We start from the raw sequence: 17,436 nt of genomic DNA on the forward strand, positions 1-17,436 counted from the left end.
CCTTATGCTCCACAAGTAAGTAAAACAATATGATAATTGACTATCTCTGCTTGACTTATTTCACTCAGCATAATCTCGTCCAGTCCCATCCATGTTGATACAAGTTGGGTATTCATCCTTTCTGATGGAGGCATAATACTCCATTATATATATATGGACCATATCTTCTTTATCCATTCATCTGCTGAAGAGCATCTTGGATATTTCCATAGTTTGGCAATTGTGGCCATTGCTGCTATGAACGCTGGGGTGCAGATGGCCCTTCTTTTCACTACATCTGTATCTTTGGGGTAAATACCCAGTAGTGTGATTGCAGAGTCACAGGTAGCTCTATTTTTAATTTCTTAAGGTATCTCCACACTGTTTTCCAAAGTAGCTGCACCAACTTGCATTCTCACCAATAGTGTAAGACGGTTCCCCTTTCTCCACATCCTCTCCAACACTTGTTGTTTACTGTTTTGTCAATTTTGGCCATTCTAACTGGTATGATGTGGTATCTCAATATGGTTTTGATTTGAATCTCCCTGATGGCTAATGATGATGAGTATTTTATCATGTGTCTCTTAGCCATTTGTATGTCTTCTCTGGAGAAATGTCTCTTCATGTCTTCTGCCCATTTTTGATGTGATTATCTGTTTTGTGTGTGTTGAGTTTAATTCCTTCAAAACTTTTTCTTGTGGTTGAGTTTCCATTTCAAAGCATTGTGATGTGAGAATATGCAGGGAATAATCTCAATCTTTTGGTATCAGTTGAGCCCTGATTTGTCACCAAATATGTGAGCTATTCTGGAGAAAGTTCCATGTGTGCTTGAGAAGAATGATTATTCTGTTGTTTTAGGGTGAAATGTTCTGTATATATCTATGAGGTCCATCTTGTCTAACGTGTCATTCAAAGCTGTTGTTTATTGATTTTCTGTTTGGATGATATGTCTATTATTGAGTGGCATATTAAGATCCCCTACTATTAATGTTTTCATATCAATATGACTCTTTATTTTGATTAACAGGTGGTTTAGGTAGTTGGATGGTCCCATATTGGAGGAATAAATAATTACAATTGTTAGATCTTCTTGATGGATAGACCCTTTAAGAATTATGTAGTGTCCTTCTTTATCTCTGACTATAGTCTTTAGTTTAAAATCTGATTTATCAGGGTGCCTGGGTGGCTCAGTGGGTTAAGCCTCTGTCTTCAGCTCAGGTCATGATCTCAGGATCTTGGGATTGAGCCCTGCATTGGGCTTGCTGCTCAGCAGGGATCCTTCTTCCTCCTCCCCCTTTGTCTGCCTCTCTACCTCTGTCTGTCTCTCTACCTTACTTGTGACTTTTCTCTCTGTCAAATAAATAAATAAAATCTTGAAAAAAATCTAATTTATCTGATATGAGAATGACTACCCCCCCCCCCCCGCTTTTTTTGAGGCCTGTTGGCATGAAAAATACTTTTCCATCTCTTGACTTTCATTCTGGATGTATCCTTAGGTTCCAAATGTGTCTCTTGTAGACAGCATAGGGATGGGTCCTGTCATTTTATCCAATATGCAACCCTGTGCTGTTTTATGGGAGCACTTAGGCTGTTCATGTTGAGAGTGATAATTGAAAAATATGTTTTTATTGATATCATATTACCTGTGAAGTCCTTGTTTCTATAGATTGTCTCTGTAAATTTCGGTTCTATGTCACTCTTAGGTTCTTTCTTCTTTTATAGAACCCACCTTAATATTTCTTGTAGTGCCAGCTTGGAGGTCACATACTCTTTTAAACCTTGCTAGTCTTGGAAGCTCTTTATCTCTCCATCCATTTTGAATGTCAACCTTACTTGATAAAGTATTCTTGGCTGCATGTTCTTCTCATTTACTGCCCTGAATATGTTTTGCCAGCCCTTTCTGGCTTGCCAGGTTTCTGTGGACAGGTCTGAACCTTATTCTGATGGACATTCCTCTGACATAAGGGATCTCTTCCCCCTATCTGCCCCCAGAAGCTCTTGTCTAAAATTATGATTCATGAGTTTCACAATCAAGTGTCTTGAGGTCTTTCTAGATTCGTTGATCTTGGTGGGTATTCTTTCTGCCTCTAAGACATGAACGCTTGTTCCATTCCTCAGATTGGGAAAATTTTCATCCAGAATTTGTTCAACTATATCTTCTAGTCTTCTCTCTTTCTCCACCCCCTCAGGGATCCCAATAATTCTGACGTTGGCATGTTTCATGGTATCATTTATTTCCCTAATTCTGTTTTCATGGTTTCTAAGCTGTTTGTCCCATGCCTCCTCCTGATACTTTTTCTTTATCAGTTTGTCCTCTAGATCACTAATTCTATCTTCTGTTGTAGTTACCCTAGGTGTTATCATATTTAGATTAGATTGGATCTCATTGATAGCATTTTTAACTTCTGCCAGGTTGGCTCTCACTTCTGCCCTTAGAGATTTTTATGTTGTCACTAATGGTTTCCTCCAACCTAGCCATTGCCTAGGGTTCAATTTCTTATAAATACAAGGGATATTTAAACTCTAAGGATTTTTCCAAGATCTCACTTGAGATAACTGGTGTTATGGAACAAAATCCTACATTATAAATGTGTATAAATGTACAGTTGTACTAATGGCTTCTGGCTGTGTAGAATAGTTACTAGGCTTTTCAAGCTTGAAATCTATATAGTAGAATAAGCACCATAGATAATTTTTCTAGGAAGCATAGAACATAAAAGGAAATCCATTTTTATTTGTCAGGTTTCATGTAAAGCACTTTTCAGGTGTTATGTCTTTAATCCTCACTGTAATAATTTTGTGAAGTAAATATTTTTTCCCTCATTTTCAGGTGTGACAACTGAAGCACAAAATGTGTAAGTAGCTTGCCTAATTCCACACAGCTAGAAAATGGCACATCTAGAAAAGCTAGTTAAGAGTTACTGTATGTATCAGTCACTGTGTTCAAATATTAAAATATATTATTGTTTCCTCCTCACATCAACCCTTTGAGGTTGATTACAGCATTTTACAGATGAGGTTAATGAAAGTATACAGAGCTCAGGCATATTACCCAACTTCACACAACTAGCAATGAGCAGTATTAGGATTCAAATCCAGGTTCATTTGGGTCTAAAGTTATTCTGACCTTCAGGATAATTAATTGTGCCAAGGAAGGGAAAGAGTCTCCCAGAGAAGTCTCATGAGAGAGCTCATATGAGGCTTAATCATGAGAGAAGCATAGGCATTATTCCCAGATTTGAAGACAGCTATTTGCAGGGGGAGAGAGTAAAGGCTGAGAAGGCTTACTGGAAAGTGGAATAAGAATGTTGGTTTCCAAGCTGGGCAGTTAGGTTTGAAGTTTCAATTCTCAGAAAAACTGGAGAGGCAACTAGTCCCTGGGGATTCAAACAAGAAGGTTAAGTTATTGGATGGACATTTTGATCCAAGGAAACATTGAAGAAGCTGCCACACAGTGTCCTCCCAGATGGCCAAACAATTTCTCCAATGTGCCATCAGGTGAAGACATAGCTAAGTGTTTTCAGACCCTTTCTGTCAGAGTAAAGGGAGGTCCTACTGTTGGTTGGTCTGCATGACAGTTATGTTTCCAAACTGTGGCCTCAAATTGATGTGGCTTCTAAGCCTACATTAACCACTTGATGGCTAGATTGCCTTGGACAAATTCTTAAGCTCCCTGAGTCTAGTTTTCTTATCTGGACAATGAAAATAAATGAACACTTATTGCAGATTAGCCATAGGAGTTGGGGTCAAATAGGAAGTGGGGCAAGATATAACCTTGAGACTAGATGCTATTTTGTGACCTGTCCAATTCTAGGTATTTCTTTTATTTATTTATTTATTTTTCAGTGTCCCAAGATTCATTGTTTATGCACCACACCCAGTGCTCCATGCAATATGTTTCTTCCTTAATACCCACCGCTAGGCTTATCAAACCCCCACACTCCTCCCCTCCAAAACTCTCAGTTTGTTTCTCAGAGTCCACAGTCTCTCATGGTTTATTCCCCCTCTGATTTCCCCCAACTCACTTCTCTTCTGCAGCTCCCAGTGTCCTCCATGTTATTCCTTATGCTCCACAAGTAAGTGAAACCATGTGATAATTGACTCTCTCTGCTTGACTTATTTCACTCAGGATAATCTCCTCCAGTTTCTGATACTAAATCTGAAAAGCTAGAGTCAAAGATATTGTTATCAGAATATTGTCTAGCACCTCTCAAAAAAACTTACTATCCCAGCAGCTGTGTCTAAGATAGATGCTTTGTTTGTTTGCTCTCAGAAAGGAAAAAAGAAAAAAAAAAAAAGAAAAGAAATCTAAACTTACTGAATACTTACTATCAGGATCAGGATATATGCTTTTACCTTAATATTAATTATAATTTTTAATCTTGCAAAACCACATTTTGCAAATATTTTGCATATCCTCTTGCATATGAGGGAAATAATACATAACATCTAAAAATAAAAAAAAAATGTAAACCTGACAAATTGAGCATTCAAGAAATGAACCTGGATCTGTCAAACTCTGAAATGTGTCCTCATCACCCTGGGCTGCCTTCTAAGCACAAAGATTTGTTCTGAAAATAGACTGACTTCCTGCCATTGCGCCTGCTCAAACAGACCCTTTCTCTTAACTTGGAAAGGTCCAAAGAGGACTGGTCTTCCAGGGAAGCTGGGCATTGTTCCTTAGCAATCTGTCCACTATTTTCTAACCTGCTATGTCCTGTCACTCCAACTTCCTTCCTCTTGATGATAACTGGGCAGAGTGAGCTGAAGACCTAATGTACACATCACTTGCCTTTTTGTCCCATTGATACAATGATCTTTGATAAAGGAGATTTATGGCATTCCTATACTTCCGAGGAAGCACACTCCAGATGTAGAGTGAGGTTTAGTTACTCCCTTTTAAAAAACAAAGCAAAACAAAACAAAAATAAATAAAACAAGGGCAGCCGAAGAGCTTCATCCACACCCTCTAGGGCAGACACTTAATGTCCTTCACGCTCCAGTGTAAGTGACTTCCCTTTTCCTTCCTTCTTATCGCTTTCCTTTAAAGTGTGCCTGGAAACATTGCAAAGGGGAAAGTATAAACAATGTCGGGGGTGGTGTTATATTTAAAGGAAATTTAGGCTTTGCATCCTGTCCTCCTCCTAAAAGAAATAAATAAATAAACTTGAAAGAAAGTCCTGTACATTTTATAGACTTGCCTGGTTGTGCTGGCTTATTTAAATTAGATAATCAGCATAGCCTTCAAATAATCTTGGAATGGGCTTTCTGATTTTCATGTTTGAAATGGAAGACACCAAATTCCAGCTTTCTGGACATATCCCTTGAACAACTTTTTTTTTTTTTTTTAATTTCAGTAATTTTCTCTGTAACTCTCCCCCAAAATGTAACATGCTAGGGTTGAGTTAGAATGACGTTCAGAGATGGAAGAAAAAGTAGTAGAAATAAAGTGAAAACCTATGAGTCAAATCTTCTTATACATGTTTTGTTTGACTTTAACAATATTTTATTTTATTTTTTATTATGTTATGTTAGTCATCATACAGTACACCATTAGTTTTGGGGGGTATTTTTAATTATTTTTTGTATTATAAAATAATTTTTTATTATTTTTTGTATTTTTTTAAATTATTAACATTTTATGTATTATTTGCCCCAGGGGTACAGGCCTGTGAATCATCAGGCTTACACATTTCACAACACTCACCATAGCACATACCCTCCCCAATGTCCATAACCCAACCACCCTACCCCTACCCTCCAACCCCCAACAACCCTCAGTTTTTTTAATGAGATTAAGAGTCTCTTATGGTTTTTCTCCCTCCTAATCCCACCTTGTTTCATTTTTTTCTTCCCTATCCACCATGACCCCCGCCCTGCCTCTCAAATGCTTCAAATCAAAGAGATCATATGATAATTGTCTTTCTCTGGTTTACTTATTTCGCTTAATATTAGAGGCAGCAGCAGGCTTCCTGCAGAGCAGGGAGCCTGATGTGGGACTCGATCTCAGGGTTCTGGGATCATGACCTAAGCTGAAGGCAGACACTTAATGACGGAGCCACCCAGGTGCCCCTTCTTATTGTTTTATTTATTGTTACTATTATTATTTTTTGGATCTTAATGTATGATGGTCTTTATTTACAAGTTTATTGACAAAAAAGAAGAGGGAAACATTTAAAACAGTTTAACACAGGGCATTACAGCTGATTCTGTCAGGTTAAATAATATTGCTTAGCATTAGTTCGATCCACATCATTACAAATGGCAAGATTTCATTTTTGATGGCTGCATAGTATTCCATTGTGTGTGTGTGTGTGTGTGTGTGTGTGTGTGTGTGTGTGAGAGAGAGAGAGATCTTTATCCATTCATTTATTGATGGACATCTGGGTTCCTTCCATAGTTTGGCTATTGTGGACATAAACATTTGGGTGTATGTGCCCCTTCAAGAGATCACTACATTTGTATCTTTGGGGTAACTACCCAGTAGTGCAATTGGTGGGTCATAGGGTAGCTCTATTTTCAACTTTTTGAGGAACCTTCATACCATTTTCTAGAGTGACTGCACCAGCTTGCATTCCCATTGACAGTGTAGGTCCCCTTTCTCTGCATCCTTACCAACATCTGTTGTTTCCTGACTTTTTAATTTTAGCCATTCTGACTGGTGTGAGGTGGTATCTCAATGTGGCTTTGATTTGTATTTCCCTGATGCTGAGTGATGTTGAGCACTTTTTCATGTGTCTGTTGGCCATCTGGATGTCTTCTTTATTGAAATGTCTATTCATGTCTTCTTCCCATTTCTTGATTGGATTATTTGTTCTTTGGGTGTTGAGTTTGATAAATTCTTATAGATTTTGGATACTAGCCCTTTTGTCATTTGCAAATATCTTCTTCCATTCTCTCAGTTGTCTTTGGTTTTGTTAACTGTTTCCTTTGCTGTGGAAAAGATTTTGATCTTGATGAAGTCCCAATAGTTCACTTTTGCCCCTGCGTCCCTTGCCTTTGGCAATATTTCTAGAAAGATGTTGCTGCGGCTGAGGTTAAAATGGTTGCTGCCTATGTTCCCCTCAAGGGTTTTGATGGATTCCTGTCTCACATTGAGGTCTTTCATCCATTTTGAGTCTATTTTTGTGTGTGGTGTAAAGAAGTGGTCCAGTTTCATTCTTCTGAATGTGGCTGTCCAATTTTCCCAACACCATTTGTGGAAGAGATTGTGTTTATCCCATTGGACATTCTTTCCTATTTTGACAACAGAGTTGAGGGTCCATTTCTGGGCTCTCTATCCTGTTCCATTGATCTATGTGTCTGTTTTTGTGCCAGTATCATACTGTCCTGATGCTGACAGCTTTGTAATAGAGCTTGAAGTATGCAATTGTGATGCTACCAACTTTGGTTTTCTTTTTCAACATTGCTCTGGGCCTTTTCTCATTCCATATAAATTTTAGGATTTTTTGTTCCATTTATTTGGGAAAAAAAGGATGGTCTTTTGATATGAATTGCATTAAATGTGTAGATTGCTTTAGGTAGTATAGACATCTTCACAATATTTGTTCTTCTGATCAATGAGCATGGAACATTTTTCCATTTCTTTGTGTCTTCCTCAATTTCTTTCCTGAGTACTTTACAGTTTTCTGAGTACAGATTCTTTGCCTCTTTGGTTAGGTTTATTCCTAGGTATCTTATGGTTTTGGGTTCAATTGTAAATGGGGTTGACTCCTTAGTTTCTCTTTCTTCTGTCTTACTGTTGTTGTATAGAAATGCAACTGATTTATGAGCATTGATTTTTATATCCTGACACTTTAATGAATTCCTGTATGAGTTCTAGCAGTTTTGGAGTGGAGTCTTTTGGGTTTTCCACATAAAGTAACATATCATCCACAAAGAGTGAGAGTATGACTTCTTCTGTGCTAATTCCGATGCCTTTTATTTCTTTTTGTTGTCTGATTGCTGCTAGGAATTCTAGCAATATGTTGACTAGCAGTGGTGATAGTGGACATCCCTGCCATGTTCCTGACCTTAGGGGAAAACTCTAAGTTTTCCCCATTGAGAATGATATTCACTGTGGGTTTTTCATAGGTAGCTTTGATGATATTGAGGTATGTATCCTCTATTCCCACACTGTGAAGAGTTTTGATCAAGGGAGAATGCTGTACTTTCTCAAATGCTTTTTCAGCATCTATTGAGAGTATCATATGGTGATACAAGAGTTCTTTCTTTTATTAATGTATTGTATCACATTGATTGATTTTGCGGATGTTGAACCAACCTTGCAGCCCAGGAATAAATCCCACTTGGTCGTGGTTAATAATCCTTTTAATGCATTGTTAGATCCTATTGGCTAACATTTGGATGAGAATTTTCACATCTGTGTTCATCAAGGATATTGGTCTATAATTCTTTTTGATGGGGTCTTTGTCTGGCATGGGGATCAAGGTATGCTGGCCTCATAAAAGGAATTTGGAAGTTTTCCTTCCATTTCTATTTTTTTGGAGCAGTTTTAGGAAAAAGGGTATTAATTCTTCTTTAAATGTTTGGTAGAATTCCCCTGGGAAGCCATCCAGCCCTGGGCTCTTATTTTTGGGGGAGATTTTTGAATACTGCTTCAGTGTCCTTACTGATTATGGGTCTGTTCAGGTTTTCTATTTCTTTTTGGTTCAATTTTGTTAGAGACATTTTATATGTCTCTAGGAATGCATCCATTTCCCCCAGAATGTCAAATTTGCTGGTGTATAGTTGCTCATAATATGTTCTTATAATTCTTTGTATTTTTTTGGTGCTGGTTGTGATCTCTTCTCTTTCATTCATGATTTTATTAATTTGGGTCCTTTCTCTTTTCTTTTTGAACTATCCACTTCTATGAATATCTTATCGATCCAAGTTTTTCCATCGGTTCTATTGTGTTTTCAGTTATAATCAAATCTAACTCCTGTCTAACTTCCATCTTCTTGCATTGGCTATATCACAAAACACACAATGCTAAACTAAAGTAATGATAGCTTTCCTGTGTCACTGTATGTGCTCTTGATAAATTTATTATGTCAAGTCTGGCCAGGCATTTATCAATCTTATTAATTTTTTGAACAAACCAGCTCCTAGTTTCATTGATTTGTTCTACTGTTCTTTGGTTTCTATTTCATTGATTTCTGGTCTGATCTTTATTATTTCTCCTCTCCTGCTGGATTTAGGCTTTCTTTGCTGTTCTTTCTCCAGCTACTTAGGTGTAAGGTTGGGTTGTGTACTCGAGACCTTTCTTGTTTCTTGAAAGAGGCTTTTATTGCTATATTCTTTCCTTTCAAGACTGCCTTTGCTGTGTCCCAAATATTTTAAACAGTTGTGCTTTCATTTTCATGATTTGTTTCATTTGTTTTCATGATTTCTTTTTAATTCTTCTTTAATTTCCTGACTGACCTATTCATTCTTTAGTAAGATGCTCTTTAGGCTCTATGTATTTGAGCTCTTTCCAACTTTCCTCTTGTGGTTGAGTTCTAGTTTCAAATGATTCTAGTTTCAAAGCACTGTGGCCTGAAAATATTCAGGGAATGATCACAGTCTTTTGGTACTGGTTGAGAAATCAATTTGTGACCCAGGATGTGATCTATTCTGGAGAATTTTCCACGTATACTAGAGACGAATTCTGTTGTTTTGGGATGGAATGTTCTAAATATATCTATGATGTCTGTCTGGTCCAGTGTGTTATTTAAAGTCTTTATTCCTTGTTGATCTTTTGCTTAGATGGGATCCATTTCAGTGAGGGTTGTTAAAGTCCCCTACTATTATTCTATTATTGTTGATGTGTTTCTTTGAGTTTGTTATTAATGGTTATGTAATTGGCTGCTCCCATGATAGGGGCATAGATATTAAAAATTGTTAGATCTTCTTGTTGGACAGACCCTTTAAGTATGATATAGTGTCCTTCCTCATCTCTTAATATAGTCTTTGGCTTAAAATCTAATTTAGCTGATGTAAGGATTGCCACCCCAGCTTTTCCATTACCATGGAAATTTTTTTCTACCCCCTCTTTAAATTTGGAGGTGTCTTTGGGTCTAAAATGAGTTTCTTGCAGACAGCATATCAATGGGTCTCTTTTGATTGTTGTTTGTTTTCTTTTTTTATCCATTCTGATACCCTGTGTCTTTTGATTAGAGCATTTAGCCCATTTACATTCAGGATAACTATTGAAAGACGTGAATTTAGTGTCATTGCATTGCCTATAATACAATTGAAGATAATCATCATTCTGAACTCTAGACCTGACATCTTACTAATGTCTGTATTGATTAGATCCCTAGCTATCAGTACTGCCTCTTTTTATTTATTTATTTATTTTGGTGAGTTTTTTTGCCTTGTCATTTTATCCAGAGAGGAATAGATGAATGAGGGAACAAAATACTAAAAGGGTAGCAATAACCCCAGAAAAATATACACTAACAAAATCAGAAGAGACCTGAAACTGTGGGGAGAAGAAAGTAGGAAAAAAAAAAAATATATATGTATATATATATAATCAGACTGGTGAATAGAACAGAGCCACACTATTGATTTTGGATGTATTCTGGTCTCTTAGAAGAAACTAACTCCCAAAATTTTAAAGAAAGAAAATATATATATATATATATATATATATATATATATACACACAAAAAAAATAAGGATAAACTTGATGAAGCGATGGGGTATGACTGTAAAGATGAAAATTTAAAAATATTCTAAAACAGGAATTGATAAGATAAGAAGTTGGTTGAAAAAAAAATAAGATGAAAGGATGTGATCAGGCTGGAGTTTAGAACAAAGCCATGAGCTAGGTTTAGGGTACATTTTGATCTATTAGAAGAAATTGTATCCCAAAATTTATAGAAAAAATAACCCTGTATGTATACAAAAAATAAGATTAAATACAATGAAGGGATACAATATAACTATAACAATGAAAATATAAAAAGATTCTTAAAAAGGTATTGACACCATAAAGTAGCTCAAAAATGTTAAATTAGGAAAGAGGAACAATAAAAAAAAATAGAATGAGAAAAAAATAAATAAAAAAAATTAACTTTGAAAAGATTAAAAGACCATGGGAGAAAAGCTGTAAATTCTGTGTTGCTTTCCACTAGCTCTGGAGTACCACAGTTCTCACTGATGGTGAACTTGGTCTTGTCTGGATGTTCTTTCCATTCTTCTGGTGGAGGGGCCTGTTGCAGTTATTCTCAAATGTCTATGTCTGAGGCAGAATTGTACCACCCTTGCCAGGGGACAGGCTAATTAATCTGTGCAGTTTTCATCCTGGGAGCTTTTGTTCCCTGAACACTTTCCTGTACAGCTTTGGAGGACAGGAATGAAGATGGCAGCCTCCCAATCTCCATCTCGAGAAGCTGAGAGCTCAGGCCCTACTCCTCAATGAGCCTTCAGAAAAAATCATCAATCCCTCTCATCTCCCTGGTCTTCGGCTGCACTCTGAGCTCTCCAGGGCTGTGACTAAGCATTTCAATCTCTGGAGAATGTACCCATTTGGAGTCTTCAAACTCAGCAGATTCCTGCAGCACACTCCCATGCCAGTTATGCCAGAGGAGGAAGGAGGGTTCTCCCCAGATCTGCTGCTTGTTGGGTCCTGCCTGAAGAATAGTGGCCTGTTGGTGCCTGAGATCATGGTTTAAGGTACCCCGAGCTGAGAGTGCACTCCTCGGCTCCATCTCTGTAGCTGGCTTCCTCACTCTGATACCTGGGAACTCTGCCACCCTTAGACACCCCTGGTCTTTTTGTGACCCTGAGGATCCTGAGACCACACTGTCCCTGCAAGGGCTTCACCACTTAGCCTCTGGAGTGATGTCTTCCAGTAAGGTAGACTTCTAAAAGTTCCAATTTTGTGCTCCACTGTGTTATTGCTTGCTAGGAGCCAGCCCCTCCCACAGTGGTCTGTCTTCTCATTGTTTCATATTCACTTCTCTGCACATCCTACCTTCCAGAAAGTGGTCGATTTTCTGTACCTAGAATTGCTGCTCTTCTTATTTTCTATCTCTTTTTGAGTTTGGTGGTGTGCTGTACTCCTGGGGCATGATGATATTTCAGTCTCCTACTCCTCTGCCATCTTACTTCTTCCCATCATTAGTTTTTGATGTAGTGATCCATGATCATTCATTGTCTGTGTATAACACCTAGTGCTCCATGCAGTACATGCCCTCCTTAATACCCATCACCAGGCTAACACATCCCCTCATCTCCCTCCCCTTTAAAACCCTCAGTTTGTTTCCCAGAGCCCATAGTACACATGATTCAGCTTCTGCTCTGCTTTCCCTATCCCCTTCATTTTTCCCTTCCTTCTCCTAATGTCTTCCATGTTATTCTTTATGTTCTACAAATAAGTGAAACCATATGATAATTGTCTTTCTCTGCTTCACTTATTTCACTTAGTATAATCTCCTCCAGTTACATCCATGTTGATGCAAAAGTTGGATATTCATCCTTTCTGATGGCTGAGTAATATTCCATTGTATATATGGACCACGTCTTCTTTATGCATTTGTCTATTGAAAGACATCTTGGCTCCTTCCACAGTTTGGCTATTGTGGACATTGCTGATATGAACATTGGGGTGCATGTGGCCCTTCTTTTCACTACATTTGTATCTTTGGGGTAAATACCCAATAATGCAATGCTGGGTCATAGGGTATCTCTATTTTTAAATTTAATGATATTTTAAAATATGTGAACTAAAATTTCATTAGTTACAAGTTTTATGTTTAAAACATCTAACTTTTGGGTTATTTGGAAAAATGAGAAGTAGAGCAACACAGAACTGGCAATCCCACCAGTAACAATTAGTTGAAATTTGGTAGCCACTTGCCCCTGGAGGACAGGTGTGTCTCTCTTGTTATCTGGTCTCATTCCTCCCTCTGTGTCCCCAGAATTGAGGCTAAGGGTCAGTTGTCCTTTATGCCATTATATTGCCTTTGAATTGCTGCTGGTATTCTTGAGAAAATAATTATTTTTTTCTACCTATGTATGTATCAAAAGTGGAATCAAAGAGTTGAACCAAGCTATTTGATAATTTCTTTATACCATTAGTTTATGTTACTTGCCTTGACCATTGGCATTTAACTTGGTTACCCTTGGTCTAGGCCAGTGCTTTAACTAGGAGACCAGGAAAGGAGACCAGGAGGCTGGGAGATATATGGGGACTTTACCAAGGTGAGGCACTGAATTAAGTAATACAAGGGGAACAGTTCACATCTTTGGCTTTAATCTTATGTGGTGATACTTGGAAGAGATGTTTTTGAGTCTTTGGTGACTTTTCTGAATCAACTGGCATTTCATGAATGGGGACCAGAAATGGGAGGGATACTGTGATATACAGTTATAGTCAAGAAGTGTCCTGAGTCCCATTTGAGTTTTGAATCTCTTGCCAGCCATCTATTAGTTGAAAACCCCATTTAATCTCTTCCAGTCCTGTCCATGTTGCTACAAAAGTTGGGTATTCATCTTTTCTGATGGAGGCATAATACCTCATAGTGTATATGGACCACATCTTCCCTATCCATTCGCCCATTGAAGGGGATCTTGGTTCTTTCCACAGTTTTGCAACCATGGTCATTCTTGCTATAAACATTGGGGTACAGATGGCCCTTCTTTTCACTACATCTGTATCTTTGGGGTAAATGTCCAGTAGTGCAATTGCAGGGTCATAGGGAAGCTCTATTTTTAATTTCTTGAGGAATCTCCACACTGTTTTCCAAAGTGGCTGCACCAACTTGCATTCCCACCAACAATGTAAGAGGATTCCCCTTTCTCTACATCCCCTCCAACACATGTTGTTTCCTGTCTTGCTAATTTTGGCCATTCTAACTGGTATAAGGTGGTATCTCAATGTGGTTTTAATTTGAATCTCCTTGATGGCTAGTGATGATGAACATTTTTTCAAGCGTCTGATAGCCATTTTTATGTCTTCATTAGAGAAGTGTCTGTTCATATCTTCTGCCCATTTTTAAAAATATGATTGTCTGTTTTGTGTGTGTTGAGTTTGAGGAGTTCTTTGTAGATCCTGGATATCAACCTTTTGTCTGTACTGTCATTTGCAAATATCTTCTCCCCTTCCGTGTGTTGCCTCTTTGTTTTGTTGACTATTTCCTTTGCTGTGCAGAAGCTTTTGATCTTGATGAAGTCTCAAAAGTTCATTTTCTCTTTTGTTTCCTTTGCCTTTGGAGACATATCTTGAAAGAAGTTGCTGTGGCTGATACCGAAGAGGTTACTGCCTATGTTCTCCTCTAGGATTCTGATGCATTCCTGTCTCACGTAGAGGTCTTTTATCCATTTTGAGTTTCTCTTTGTGTATGGTGTAAGAGAATGGTCGAGTTTCATTCTTCTACATATAGCTGTCTAGTTTTCCCAGCACCATTTATTGAAGAGACTGTCTTTTTCACTGTATTTTTTTTCCTGTTTTGTCAAAGATTATTTGCCCATAGGGTTGAGGGTCCATATCTGGGCTCCCTGCTCTGTCCCACTGGTCTATGTGTCTGTTTTTATGCCAGTACCATGCTGTCTTGGTGATCACAGCTTTGTAGTAAAGCTTGAAATCAGGTAACGTGATGCCCCCAGTTTTATTTTTGTTTTTCAGCATTTCGTTAGCAATTCGGGGTCTCTTCTGATCCCATACAAATTTTAGGATTATTTGCTCCAGCTCTTTGAAAAATACTGTTGGAATTTTGATTGGAATGGCATTAAAGTATAGATTGCTCTAGGCAGTATAGACATTTTGACAATGTTTATTCTTCCAATCCAAGAGCATGGAATGGTCTTCCATCTTTTTGTGTCTTCTTCAATTTCTTTCATGAGTATTCTGTAGTTCCTCAAATACAGATCCTTTATCTCTTTGGTTAGGTTTATTCCCAGGCATCTTATGGTTCTTGGTGCTATAGTAAATGGAATAGAAGAGATTATGCTGAGTGAAATAAGTCAAGCAGAGAGAGTCAATTATCATATGGTTTGACTTATTTGTGGAGCATAACAAATAACATGGAGGACAAGGGGAGATGGAGAGGAGAAGGGAGTTGAGGGAAATTGGAAGGGGAGGTGAAACATGAGAGACTATGGATTCTGCAAAAACAATGAATACTGTTATGCTGAAAAGAAATAAAAAATTAAAAAAATATAATTACTTGACTATACAACCTATTTTCATTTTACATATACACACACATACAAGTTTATTTTTAAATGTAGGATTTTAATATAAGCAGAAGTTTCCAGAATTGCAATTTCAGTGTAAATCAAGAGAGGCTATCTACTGGTTAAGACAACAGACCCTGGAACTAGACCATGAGGGTTTGAACAACTCTACTACTTGTCAGCTGTAGTAACCTCAAGAAATTAAACTAACCTCTCTGGGACTCATTTTTTGTATATACAAACCGGGGATACTAGTAGTTACTATGTTATTTGGATATCCTAAAGCTAGGTAAACCAATATATATAGAGGATTTGGAACAGTTTTTGGCATGTATTAATTGCTATAGACACATTATTACTGTTATTTTGTTCAGAATTTAGAGTTACTCACTGTTTCAGAAAATAGAGCTTGCCAATAAAACTTTCTCTAGTATACTGCTTGTGTAGGGTTATATTTTTGGTGACTTAACATTTATGAGTGAGTCTCTCATTACTTTGTAATGCCTTCTAAGGTTTTTCTATGGGATGATACATGTTCTTTCATTTTAAAATACTTTCCTGTTTTCCAATTTATAGTAGTTTTATAATATTATGTTGTACTTTAAAAATCATGTGTGAGACTATTATTCTATCTGTGAAATTTATTTCTGATAGCAAAGAAGCATTGCAAAAAACTTGCTCTGGGAAAAAGATATGAGTTTGATTACATTGAATATCATTGGTCAGGTGCTTTCTACTCATGGCCTGATGTCTAGGACTTTAAAGGGACCATTTTGATCAGTTCGCTGCCTGACTTTACAACATTTTGAGAAGACCAGCTTTAAGCACAAACAAAATAGGCATTGTATTATTATCTTTGAGTGACTGAATCACAGCTTTCTGTAAGGGTGTTGCCTATTATTGACCACTTCCAAGAGGGGAAGAAGCATGTCCTGGAGAAAACGAAAACTTAAGAAACATGTTTTAAGTATAGGAAGTAATCAATTTGTTAAATGCAACTGAAAGGTCAAGAAAAAAAGATAATTGTGAATTGACCATTGGATTTGGCAAAAGAGCATGTCAGCTCTTTCTTCCAGGTTTTAAAAACTCATCATTTTCACATGTACTAGAGTGAGACTTTAAACAGTCTATACAGAGCACTCAGGTTTCAATCTGAGAACTTGTGTCCTTCTATTTTGAATTTTTTTCTCTTATTATTTTATTATATTTTTCCTTCTATTTCATTTTCTCAAATCATTCTTTCTGGAATTTTTTCATTTGGATGTTGAGCTTCCTGGATTTCATTTCTTCTCTCTTTGTTTCTTTGTTTCTTTCTTTTAAATTTTGTTTTCTCTTCCATTACCCATCTTGGTGTGTTTGGTTCTACTTCTGGGAGATTGGCTCAACTTAGCTTTTTAAAGAGAAAAAAAGGCAAGGTCAGCTAGCCAACATGGAGAAGAATGTAAGGGATCCATTTATATCATATACAAACTTTAAAACAATCTCTTCCAACCTTTATCTCAGATCTGGTGTGTTTTATAAGAGGTTGTGCATATATTTTGGCACTCTCTAGCAGGATTTCAAAAACTTTGAAGGAAGAAAACAATGCCTTGAGGGGAAGGAAAAGTGCTGGAGAGATCTACTTTTCTGTAGCCACAAGTTGAAGAAAACTTCAATCAATACTGTGCTAAATCTCAGAGGTTCCTGTTGCTCTTCCAGGAATTTGGAAGGCTGCAGGGCATGGTTCATTTCCCTGTGGGATACTCTTCTGCTGAAAAGAAACAGCCATGAAATGGTGTATCCTCAAATCATTAAGGCTTAGGAATTGTCAGTACACCTCTTCCCTGTACATTCAGCTCTTCGACTCACGCTTTGTTTGTTTTTGTTTTTGTTTTTGTTTGGTTTGGTTTGGTTTGGTTTTGCTTTTACCTCATATAAAGACTTGTGATTCTGCAATGTTATTGTCTCTTGAAGTGTTGAAATGTTATGATGTGTGTCCATAATTTCACATAGCATCTTCCACCCTGTCCTAAGTATGCTGAGATATTTAAGAACACAAATCATGATCTCTGTCACTTTTACAAACTAGATAAACAAATGGGCAATGGAAAAAGCAAGACATAACAGACAAAATTGTACTCTAAATATAAGATGGCAACCTTGTTTTTTTGTGTATGCTAATGCAGTGGAATCTTGAGAGGCTACTTTGAGTATCATGAATTTATATTAAATTCATGTTGAATCATGTCTAGGTTTGACATGTTGTGCCACATTTGATTAGAGACATCAGCCTTCACAAAATGGAGGCATAGATTTTTTTTTCCTTCT

The sequence above is a fragment of the Mustela nigripes genome, chromosome 3 (assembly GCF_022355385.1).
Source record: "Mustela nigripes isolate SB6536 chromosome 3, MUSNIG.SB6536, whole genome shotgun sequence".
NCBI lineage: Eukaryota > Metazoa > Chordata > Mammalia > Carnivora > Mustelidae > Mustela > Mustela nigripes.